Genomic DNA, 11,623 nt, shown 5'->3' with positions numbered 1-11,623 from the left:
ATATTTAGAATGAGAACTGAATCTTTATCAATTGGTACTTTGAGAGATGCAGAAAAAGTGAACAAGAGCAAAGATAGAGCTTAAAGAACGTTCTCTGTCAGTAATTTGAATTGCCTCAAGTAGAATATCCCTATGGGGGATTAGTGAGTTTAGAAGATAAGGAAGATGTGCTCCTTTAAAACTCCTGAAAGCTAGTGTAAGTCACTTACAATTGATTCTTGATGGTTTTCTTTCAAACTTTCCCTTAATATTGTTACTTTCTCTAAGTCAGCTTGTGGACTTTTCCACATATTATCCACCATGCAGCTCTGTCTTTTTTATTTTCTGAATCCTTCTGAATTTTGTTAGGGCCACTCTGAACTCACTTGTGCTTAAGAATCTCTACCCTCTTGGGGCGCCTGGGTGGCTCAGTCGGTTAAACCTCCAACTTCGGCTCAGGCCATGATCTCACAGCTTGTGAGTTCAAGCCCCGGGTTGGGGTCTGTGCTGACAGCTTGGAGCCTGGAGTCTACTGCAGACTCTTTGTCTCCCAGTCTCTCTACCCCTCCCCTGCTCATGCTCTGTTTGTCTCCCAAAAGAAATAAACATTGAAAACAATTAAAAAAAAGAATCTCTACTCTCTTATCTTAATGCATTGTTATAGATTCATTTCATGGTCAAAGTAACTATTTTCTTCATGAATACTGACTCTCAAAATTCCAAGTTGCATGAGGGTAAATTTGCTTTAAATAAGTATTCCATATCTAATTGTAAGCACTACGGAAGGCAGGGACCCATGTTTCTAGCCCACCATTGCTTTGCCAGTATGATTTGCCATAGTGGTCGATCATCGGTGGGTGGGTAAAATGCACTATTGGGCTGTGGATAAATTGTTCTCCACAGCACAAATTAGAAAATAGTATTTCATACAGCAGGTTATATTAATTTGCTAGGGATGCTATAACCACAGAAATGTTTGCTATGAACTCACAATTCTGTAAGCTAGAAGTCCTAGACCAGAGTGTCAGCCAGGTTGATTTCTTCTATGAAAATCTCTCTCCTTGGCTTGTACATGGTTATCTTCCCCAGTGTCTTCACATGGTCTTCCCTCTTTATCTGTCTATGTCCTAATCTTCTCTTCTTATAATGACATCAGTCTTATTGGATTAGGCCCACCTGTATGACCTCCTTTTACCTTAATTGCCTCTGTAAAGGCTTTATATTCAACTGCAGTCACATTCTGAGTTACTGAGATTTGAACTGGCCAATATGAATTCAGAGGGATGGTGGGTGGGGGTGGGGAGACACAATTCAGCTCATAACTCAGGCTGAATAAGAAGTGTTCTACTTTTTGTTATTTATCCGGAAAGTGTAACAGTCATGGAGATGTCAAAAACCATACAGAAATAATTCAGATCGTCTTGTCTTCCTGTTCTAGAATTCTGGGAACAGATAACTCGAGGGTACTATGTTCTTCGATGTAAATATTCCTTCTATTGTACATGTTACTGAAAGATGGTGAATGTATCATGGATACCAATATGGTAGGGATTCTCAATATGTTTTGGGATATGAGTAATTTGATTGAAGTTATAAGTTATATACTCAGAAAATAAGAGGTATACACACTAAATATTCCAGAGAGCTTAAAAAACTTGATACATTTTTAAATGAGTGTACTCTGGGTTACAAACTCTAACTCTATACTATGTCAACATATAAGTAACAACACTTTTATTAGACCAAAACCAAATAGAAACAACAAAATATTAAAATAGGTCAATTTATAAGTTGGAAGAATTTAAAAAGTTTTCCAGTAATTTGTCCTATACCTAATTAATTAATGTATAAGCAATATCTCCAATGTCTCCTAATATAACTAGTTATAAAAGGTGTACCACATTTTCTGAAATAAAAATAATTTGAGCTAAAATATTCTATTTTACAAATATAAGAAATAAATTTGATCTTGGTGTGAGAATAACTAATTGTCTATGCTAGTCATATAGGTACTTCATTATTTTTCTCTATTTTCAAAGGAAATGTACCAGGGATTCAGGCCCCTAAAGCCACAGCTTCAGATTTAAGGAGTATGATGTAAAAACTGAGTTATCCATACATTATATGTAAATCATAAATGTTTCAAAGACTTAATTCTTGTGTTTGTCAGATGTCCTGAATGAATATATTCAATATGTTATTTCTTACATTAAAGCCTTTTCCTTAAAATTGGGAACAAATCATACTTCACTAGTTTATCGGAAAGGTGATCCTTCTGGTTTTCTCTGCTATTCTTTCCTGTCATTCTAAATAAAAACTGTTCATTCTACAGTAGTTTTAAAGGATTTGCTTTAAAAATAATCTTCCAAAGATTTAGAGCCTGTGGAGTCACCACCTCCATACTTTACTGGTCACAAGTCATTTTAAAGCAACTAAAACCATTGAAAACCAATCTGATAGAAATGTCCTGTCTGTGTAATCCTCAGGGGAGAATGTGGAAATTAGTCACCCAGCCTAACAGAAGAACTGCCTGCCACATAGGTGTCATACATAAATAGTCCCCACAGGACTTTAGGGCAAAGGAAAAGAAGCCTGTGTCTTATAGAGAGAAGCACATTTTGCCTTACAATGATTTGATATTTTAGACATTTTAGAGATTCTTATTTAATAATTGGGTATGTAATTGGCCAACCAATTTTCTTGTGCCCGAAAAATACATATTTTAACTCCCAATACTCCTCCAACATTTTTTAAAGTTCTAATGACACCTCTAAAAAGAGAAAAGTACCTTTGTCTCCTGCTTACAGGATCAATTACAGCAGAAGGCAGAGAAGCTGGGAAAAGCAGAATGGAGCAATGACTGACAGATGAATACAACAGAAAATTGCAAAATCCATGAGATAACTGAGAATTTCTGGGTAATCACGTGTTCAAGAAGGAAGGTACATCACATAAGTGATGAATTACTAAATTCTACTGAAATCAATATTACAGTATATGTTAACGAACTAAAATGTAAATAAAAATTAGAAAAAAAAGGAAGGTAGGTCTCACACGATAAATATAATACAGGAATCTTGGGGGGCTGTGCCCAAATTCTAAAGTTAATTCAGAATATGAAGGGCAATTTCAGTCACATTGTCACTTTCCTTTTACCTTGGTGGCTCATCCACGACTGTAGGCATTAAAAAAGAAAAATCATGTGTCTTCTACAATGCTATCAGATAATGCAGTTTGATATGGGAGGCCATTTCTTAAGTTCTTGAACTTTTCAAAACAAATAATGAAGCAGGATGGAAGAGGGGGAGAGGGTAGTAATGTTTCTGATGAATATATTTTTTTTAAAAAGGCATTTTTGTATTTCTAGTCTCACTTTTATAATTATTAAAATTTTTGGAAACATTAACCATTTTGTCTGACATCTTCCTATAATGTATTTTGCTAATTATCTTAATCAGAGTATGCAGAGCATAATTTAACATTTCTCTTCTAACTCAGGGCCTTCACATGACTATCAATTAGCATACTGCAGTAAGAGAATGATGCCTTAAAGGACTATTAAGAGGTGGAGGCCTTGTTACCCTGATCTAAATGGTGCCAGATGGCTGTCTAATTAGTTACTCTGCTACATCTACATGCCACTTCATAGTGCTAGTTGCTTTTGCATAATTTCAGTCAACAGACCCTACTCATTATTTTTCACATTATTTGACCCGGTGTCTTCTACACTCTAAGAGGAAATAAAATCACAAAACCGATTATACTTTAAGACTTAATTATTTTGATTAATGCGCAGGTTTGTCTTCAGTTTCACCCAAGGAATAAAACGTTATATAAATATGACATTTATGTGCGTCTGTGTGTGCTTGCCCCTACAGCCTTCAGATGTGCTTCAGAAATTGCAGATTGATGTTTTCAGAGATTAAATTTGGAATCCTGGGACATTAATGAATATTTGTTTTAGCATACATCTGAATGTTTTACCTCAAATTTGTAATATGTAATCCACATATTAAACCCACATACACAAAAAAGAGTTACACCATGTATATATTTTCAAGACACCGCTACCAATGTAGTTAAAATCAATGATCTAAATTCATGTCAATGTTACACATGATGTTGTCTCTGTGAGTTTTATCAAAATGAGACATATGCACTGAGTATACAGATCCCAATGGAGTACCTTCCCTAACAATGATAACCATGTGAAATCATTTCTTATATTTTTTCTGAAAAAAATTCATTGAGATGAATTAGTACTACTCTAAATTTCAGTAGCTTCATATAGAATTACTTCACCTAACAAGTGTTGAATTCACAACTTTTGTAAGAGCTTTACAGTTATCATGCTTTTCAATTGGCTCCAGCTTTTTTTATTAGTTGTTGTTATCTTTCTCTCCAAGCATAATGATCTTTCTACTCAGAAACAAACTAAATACATATGAATAATCATCTAAAAAGTGATATTTAGGGGTGCCTGGGTGGCTCAGTCAGTTAATCATCTGACTTCGGCTCAGGTCATGATCTTGCAGTTCATGAGATCAAGCCCCACGTCAGGCTCTGTGCTGACAGCTCAGAGCCTGGAGCCTGCTTCGGATTCTGTGTCTCCTCCTCTCTCTACCCCTTCCAGGCTCATGCTCTGTCTCTCAATAATAAATAAATGTTAAAAATAAATACATTAAATAAATAAATAAATAAATAAATAAATAAAAAGTGATATTTAGGCACCCCAATGTTTATAGCAGCATTATCAACAATAGGCAAATTATGGAAAGAAGTCAAATGTCCATCCGCTGATGGATAAAGAAGTTATATATATATATATATATATATATATATATATATATATGTAATACACACATGGAATATTACTCAACCATAAAAAAGAATAAAATCTTGCCATTTGCAATGACATAGATGGAGCTAGAGTGAATTATGCTAAAGAAATAAGTTAGTCAGAGGACAAATACCGTATGATTTCACTCACATGTGGAATTTAAGAAACAAAACAAATTAACATGGGGGGGAAAGGAAAAACCAAGGAACAAACTGAGGGTTACCAGAGGGGAGATGGGTGGGGGATGGGCTAAATGGGTGATAGGTATTAAGGAGGGCACTTGTGATGAGCACTAGGTATTGCATGTAAGTGTTGAATCACTAAATTCTACATCTGAGAGTAATATTGCATTGTATGTTGACTAACTAGAATTTAAATAAAAACTTGCAAGGAAAGGGATGCCTGGTCGGCTCTGCTGGTTAAGTTCTGACTCTTGATTTCAGCTCAGGCCATGATTTCATAGTCATGAGATATGGCTACACAATGGGCATAAAGCCTGCTTGAGATTATCTCTCTGCCCCTCCCTCATTGGCTCTCTTTCATTCTCTCTATAAAATAAACAAAAACAAAAACAAAAAAAGCAAAAACAAAACAAAACAAAAAACCTTGAAGGGAAAAAGTGATATTTTGAAGTTATCGCTTTTGGGAAAGACAGACTCATCAGTTTATTAGAGATAAGAGTTTGTAATCATAGCTTATCACATTTAAATATAAGTTTTCCACCATGTTTGAATATTTCCAAAATATTTTGGCCTACATATTTTCATCAAGCAAAGAAGGTCAATATGTAGCATTTTCTACTACTCTTCTTGCTTTTGAAGTTCACTATTGCATGTTTTGCAGTGTTTATGATGGTCGGTTTCATGTGTCAACTTTGCTAGACATTTGTCCCCAGTTATTTAATCATATAGTAGTCTAGATGTTGCCATGAAGGCGTTTTGCAGGAGTGATTAAATCAATCAATTGACTTCAAGTCCTCCATAATCAGGATGGGCTTTATCCAGGAAATTGAAAGCCTTTAAGAATAGAATGCAGATTTTCTTAAGACATTCTGCCTGTGGACTGAATGGAGTGAAGCTTCAGCTCCTGAGAGTTTCCTGCATAGCTAGCTAGCCAGCCAACACAATTAAGTAAGTCAATTCCCTGCAATCAATCACATGCATATGGCAAAACCTTGACTGATACAGTGCTCTTGTGTTTTGTTTGCATTTCGTCACGGTCTCAAGAAAAAAAGAGCATGGAGCACATCTCATGCTGACCCTGAATGGCTGTCTGAAAGCTGGTTACTTGACTTTGATCATTTTCCAAAGCAGAAGAGCTACCTCACCTTCCTCTACCTTCAATTGATGCCTACAACTGCAGTTTACCATCCTCCCTTGGTCAATAAGATAAACCTTAATTACAATACACTTAATGTAATAATTACTTATTCTTGAGGCACCAAGTGTCTCAGTCAGTTAAGTGCCTGACTCTTGGTTTCAGCTCAGGTCATGATCTCATGGATCATGTGCATGGAGTCCCACATCTGGCTCCATGCTGATGGTGCAGAGCCTGCTTGGGATTCTCCCTCTCTCTCTGCCTTAGTTTACTTGCTCCCGCGCTCTCTCTCAAAATAAATAAATAAACTTAAAAAATTAAATAAAAACTACTCTCAAATGTCTGTTTATTAGACTTTAGTTTTTTGTTCAAATAATAACCTCTCTACGTCTGAACATAATTTGGGTAACTTGGGCTTATATTTACAATAAATAACTGCTATGCTACAATGTTTTTGAATCCTTTGTTATATATATAGATCTTTAGAAAGAAACAGCAAAAACTAGCAAAAAACAATAACCCTGTTTGTTAGCTTATCTCTGCCAGTATCACTGTAGTTCGTGTGTTTATTTTAGAGACTGTCTTCCTCTCCCCTTCCTATTCTGTTCCCACACCAGGTACTCCCCAGTTTTAAAATCCCCCCCAATCTTCCATGTATCTAAAACCAGCAAGTATTTCTCTTGATGTAGCAGAACTTTTAGGGTTACTCTTTTACATAGTAAATGCAAACCATTTGTGTTGTGAAATATTAAATAATAGTGGAAAGAAGGACAGCAACACTACACATACCCAGGCATACACACGCACGTGCACAGACATGCACACACACACACACACACACACACACACACACACACAACCATTTTAATTATAATCAGTATAAATAGGTATACTTTTATATCCTGGTTTTCTTTTTAACTGTTTTATGAAACTTTATTGCACATCATTACAGTTTATTCCTGTAAAATAGCTAATAGTTGAATATTTTACCACAATGACATACATTTTATTTAATCCCATTCTAGTTACTATTAAATCGATGCTTGTTTATAAATCTCTCTTTCCCTCTCTGATATCTCTTTTGATTAAATTCTTTAAGAAAATTTCTGTTCAACTAGAAGAAATATTTTACATTTTTAAAAAATACCTCCAAGCTTATTTTCAGAAAGTCACTAAGTTTTTATATTTCCACTAATGACATATACTTTCAGAAGTCACTCCATGTAATAATATAAATAAGATGAAAAGTAAAAAATATCTTACTATATTTATATATATTTATAAATCACTAAATAATCTATAGTTTTGAAGTCATTCCAAATAATGATTGTTAACAGTCTTAAAAGTTGCATCATGCACCTGAGGGCTTTGTTGTTCACTTCACTTTGACAAATTCACTAAAGAGGTTACAGCACCACTATATATCCCTCACTATAAAGAACTTGCTAGAAGATGAAATGGAATTTTCCTGAAAGCTAATGCAAAGACCACTTTATGCAGAGAGAATAGAAGGTGATCAACAACTTTGAAGGATCTAGTAAAAGCTGTGGATATGATTAAAGTATTGAGACTGTGGCAAATCTCTGGTTCACGAGAAAAAAAAATAGGCAGGCAATTCAAGACTCTGCTTTATAAATATTTAGCTCGTCCCCTGTTGAGTAAAAGTGTACTCACACAAGATTTTGATAAGAGAAATGAGATAAAAAAATTCTTTCTGATACTGATGAGAGTCAAGGCTATTTCTATATTTTAAAGTGTCTTGCTCAAGTGAGGGATCTTAAGAAAAGATTTAGAATCTTGAATAGTTTTAACATTTCACTTCTTGGCTGAAAGCTCATTTAATTTTAAGGAGAAAATCAAGCTATTTTATGAAATGATTCAAGAGCTTGACAAATTTTCAATATTTAAGAATTTTCTTCATTTACTGCAGAAAGAAATTGCTAACATGTTATTGGACAAATTTAAAAAAATGTTAATTCAAATCAAAGTTTGAATTAGCAATTTTTTTCACAACTAATATTTGAAGCATCCACTTTTCCAGTTTGGTTTGTTTGTTTGTTTGCTTGTTTTACTTAAAAAGTAACTAAATCCTCATCTATATTTTACCACAATATCAATATCTATATACTCTCACTTGCTCCCATCCATAATGCCATATAAATGTGAGAATTTTCTAATTCAGTGACATAAAGAATAGGACAGATTATGTAGATATAATTTTTGAAAACATGTAAAAACACACACACAAAGTTGACTGAAATACTACTCTAAAGTCGTTTGGTCTGGGTCAACATATTTTTTATGCTTCTATATGTGAAGTTTATAAAACTGCATGTTTTAATTCGTGATAAGTATTTCCCCCCAAAAGATTTTGTTTCTTTCATTTAATTTTTACTTTTCATATCTGAGGTCATGCTCCCTGGAGAAGAGACTCTGAGACAGAAATTCATGTGCAGAAGTCTTATTGGGGGAAACGTTTAGTAGTAATACTTGTAAGAGAGGATGAAAAACAAGATGGGTCAGACAGAGAAACTGCACTGGTTACGTTGCAAACAAACAATCCCACAGGTAGCTCAGGAACTAGGATATCCTTTCAGAGTTGCCTTTCCAGGTATAGAGGCCAGGCTTTCTTACCCCACTGTGGACTACTTAAATTTAACCGCATGTGGGCTGACTCTGATAAGAAATTTCTTTCGATGGCTCCCTCAGTTAAGGCTGAGTTAAAAACCAAAAACATTTTTTGTATTTCGTCTCATTACTTTAAAAATGAACAACTGTACACTATTTAAGCAAACTTAAAATCATAGTTTTTTGCTAAATTAGTCACAGTAACTTTGAAATGATTGCAAATTTTTATTTACCCCACTTTTTCTGAACTTCTAGTATATATAAACAATGGTTATCATAAGGTAACAAAAACAAAGTATAAAATATAAAAATAGATAAGGTATAAAAATGCAAAGCAATACTCATGCTCTAAAATAATTCTGAGAAGAGATGATTGCTCAAATAACCATAATACATTGTACTATTAATAATTGAAGAGTCATTGCAAATCAAGTTCTTGGTTATTCCAAAGAGAAAGATCCATTATAGGGTTCAGAAAAGTTTTGTTAAGAGTTATCATTTGTTTGACTTCTTAAAAGAATGAATAGAGTTTTGAGAGGCACGGACGAATATGAAGATCATTCTAGGCAGAGCGAAGTACATTAGAAAGAAATAGAAATGCCAAAGTGCAAAGCATTTTTTTGAAACAGCGATTATCTCAATTTGATGAGACACCAAGGCATGTGAACAAAAGTAGTGCTAGATTGCTAGACAGATTGTTCAGTCCTCATATGTCAGAATGACTTTGTACTCAGTCTTGGGGACAGACAGGGGAGTGACGCTGTAATGACACTATCAACAAACCTCTCTTCTCTCTGTTCTTGCTCTAAGCTTCCACAGCAAGCTAGCCAATGGTCCCATCCATGTGAGCTCTACATTACGTGTCAGTTCTGACCACTTCTACTATGAAAACCACAGTATCGTCCTCATCTTCTGTCGTCTGGACTGTGGCAGTCACTTCCCAACAGGACACATTAGGTTACCACTTGTGTCCATATCATCCATTCTCCAGACAGCAGGCAGAGTCATCTTTTAAAAATACAAAGCAGATAATTTCACACTCCTCATTCTGAAGGCATCCAGTGACTTTCCATGACACTGAGATTTTAACAGCCAAAGGCTTGACCTGACCTTTTGGGCCTCACAGAACTTGTTTCCTGCCTACTTTTCTTGTCTTCTCTCTTAAAAGATTTCCCCTTGTTCATTGATCATTCTGGGTATCTTACACTCTCCAGATTGTTGCATTTGGGATGTTTGCAGCTTTCTTTTCTGAGCCCTAATGGTCACAGGGCTGTTACCTTCTCATCACTTCTATGGTGTCTGAAGTATCCCTCCACAAAGAGACCTTTGCTAAGTAAGCATCTAAAATAGCTTTCTTAGGATCATTCTCAATCAAATCTCTTCTTTGTGACATTTGTATTCTGTTTATTTACATTTATTTTCTGCCTTCCCCCAAGAACGTAGTCTTTATGAAAAAAGTCCTCACTTGTTCTCCACTATGTAAACAACATTTTAAACAGTGGATGTGTTTTTATACAGAGGCCATAGATTATTAGCAAATGATAATAATATTCGTTATAAAGTATCTATAAAATTGGGATATTTAGTAGAATTTTAAAAACTGTGAAAATAATTTGAGTCTCTTGATTAATTATCCTTTCAGAATACAAATCCCTATGGTTATCTAGAGGTTATTTTTTAATGTATTATAAATATTTAGTAATTGTAAAAATCATATATAAATTAAACTTCTTAATAAAAGTGTGCATTTTTCAGGCAGTCTTTCCTGAAGGACTTAGGAATGACGTAAGTAAGGGGAAAAAATACAAATAAACAAAAATGTGGTTGATTAAATTCAAGTTACGTGAACCATCTAAAAAGGGCAAAATGACTAGTTGGACTAGAAGGACCTGAATGTTAGTGGAGAATATGTCAACTTACATAAAGAATATACATAACAGAGAAATATAACTCAGTTAAACAAGCACAAGAAGGAGTGCCTGGGTAGCTCAGCTAGTTAAGCGTCCAACTTCAGCTCAGGTCATGATCTCATGGCCCGTGAGTTCCAGCCCCACGACAGTCTATGTGCTGACATCTCAGAGCCTGGATCCTGCTTTGGATTCTGTGTCTCCCTCTCTCAGCCCCTCGCCTGCTCATGCTCTGTCTCTCTCTCTAAAATAAATAAACATTAAAAAAAATGAGCACAAAGAAAGAAAGTCACAGAAGAGATATTAGCAGTATACATCCAAGCTCGGACAAGAATGTGTTCTGAGTTAGAAGATCTGTAGTTAGGCAGGGTCCAAAAACACCTCTAAAGAATCTTTGAAATAATTTATATGTCAATCTTGAATTCATAATTTTATTAACACTAACTGTCTTCATCCTGTGCTAATCAAGCAAAACTTGGCTTATCTTCCTTCCATTTTGGACCAAATAGAGGGATTGAATGGGTAACTTAAACAGACTTAAATATTCCAGCACCTGTGACACTTATATATCTTATGGTAAATTAATATATTGGCATCAGGCTTTTATGCTTATTTTATGTAAATCCACTTTGGAGCAATGAACTTTCCCTCTGTATGCTGACAAAATCAGTTTCTAAGCCAGAGGGAAGATCCAGGACTCTGGCAAATCTACCGAGGTAATGAAGGCCACCTTGTGAGGCTTTTGGGAGAAATCTTAAGGTCTTTGCCTTGGGGACATTGACATTTGCTGAGTATACCATAGCATTTTCTTATTTTAATCTCTGTAATGTCTCTCCTTTAATTTTTTTTAAGACTGCCTTTTAATAGTAGAAAAGAGGAATATGTTTTAAGTAATCTCAAGATTTGCGTGTCATTTTGTAGTTCATAAGTGAGGAGATTTTTATTTTCTTTA

This window comes from Herpailurus yagouaroundi, unplaced genomic scaffold (assembly GCF_014898765.1).
Source record: "Herpailurus yagouaroundi ecotype Mexico unplaced genomic scaffold, PumYag 186, whole genome shotgun sequence".
Classification (NCBI taxonomy): domain Eukaryota; kingdom Metazoa; phylum Chordata; class Mammalia; order Carnivora; family Felidae; genus Herpailurus; species Herpailurus yagouaroundi.
The sequence above is the reverse complement of the archived record's forward strand: the minus strand, read 5'-3'. Positions refer to the sequence as shown.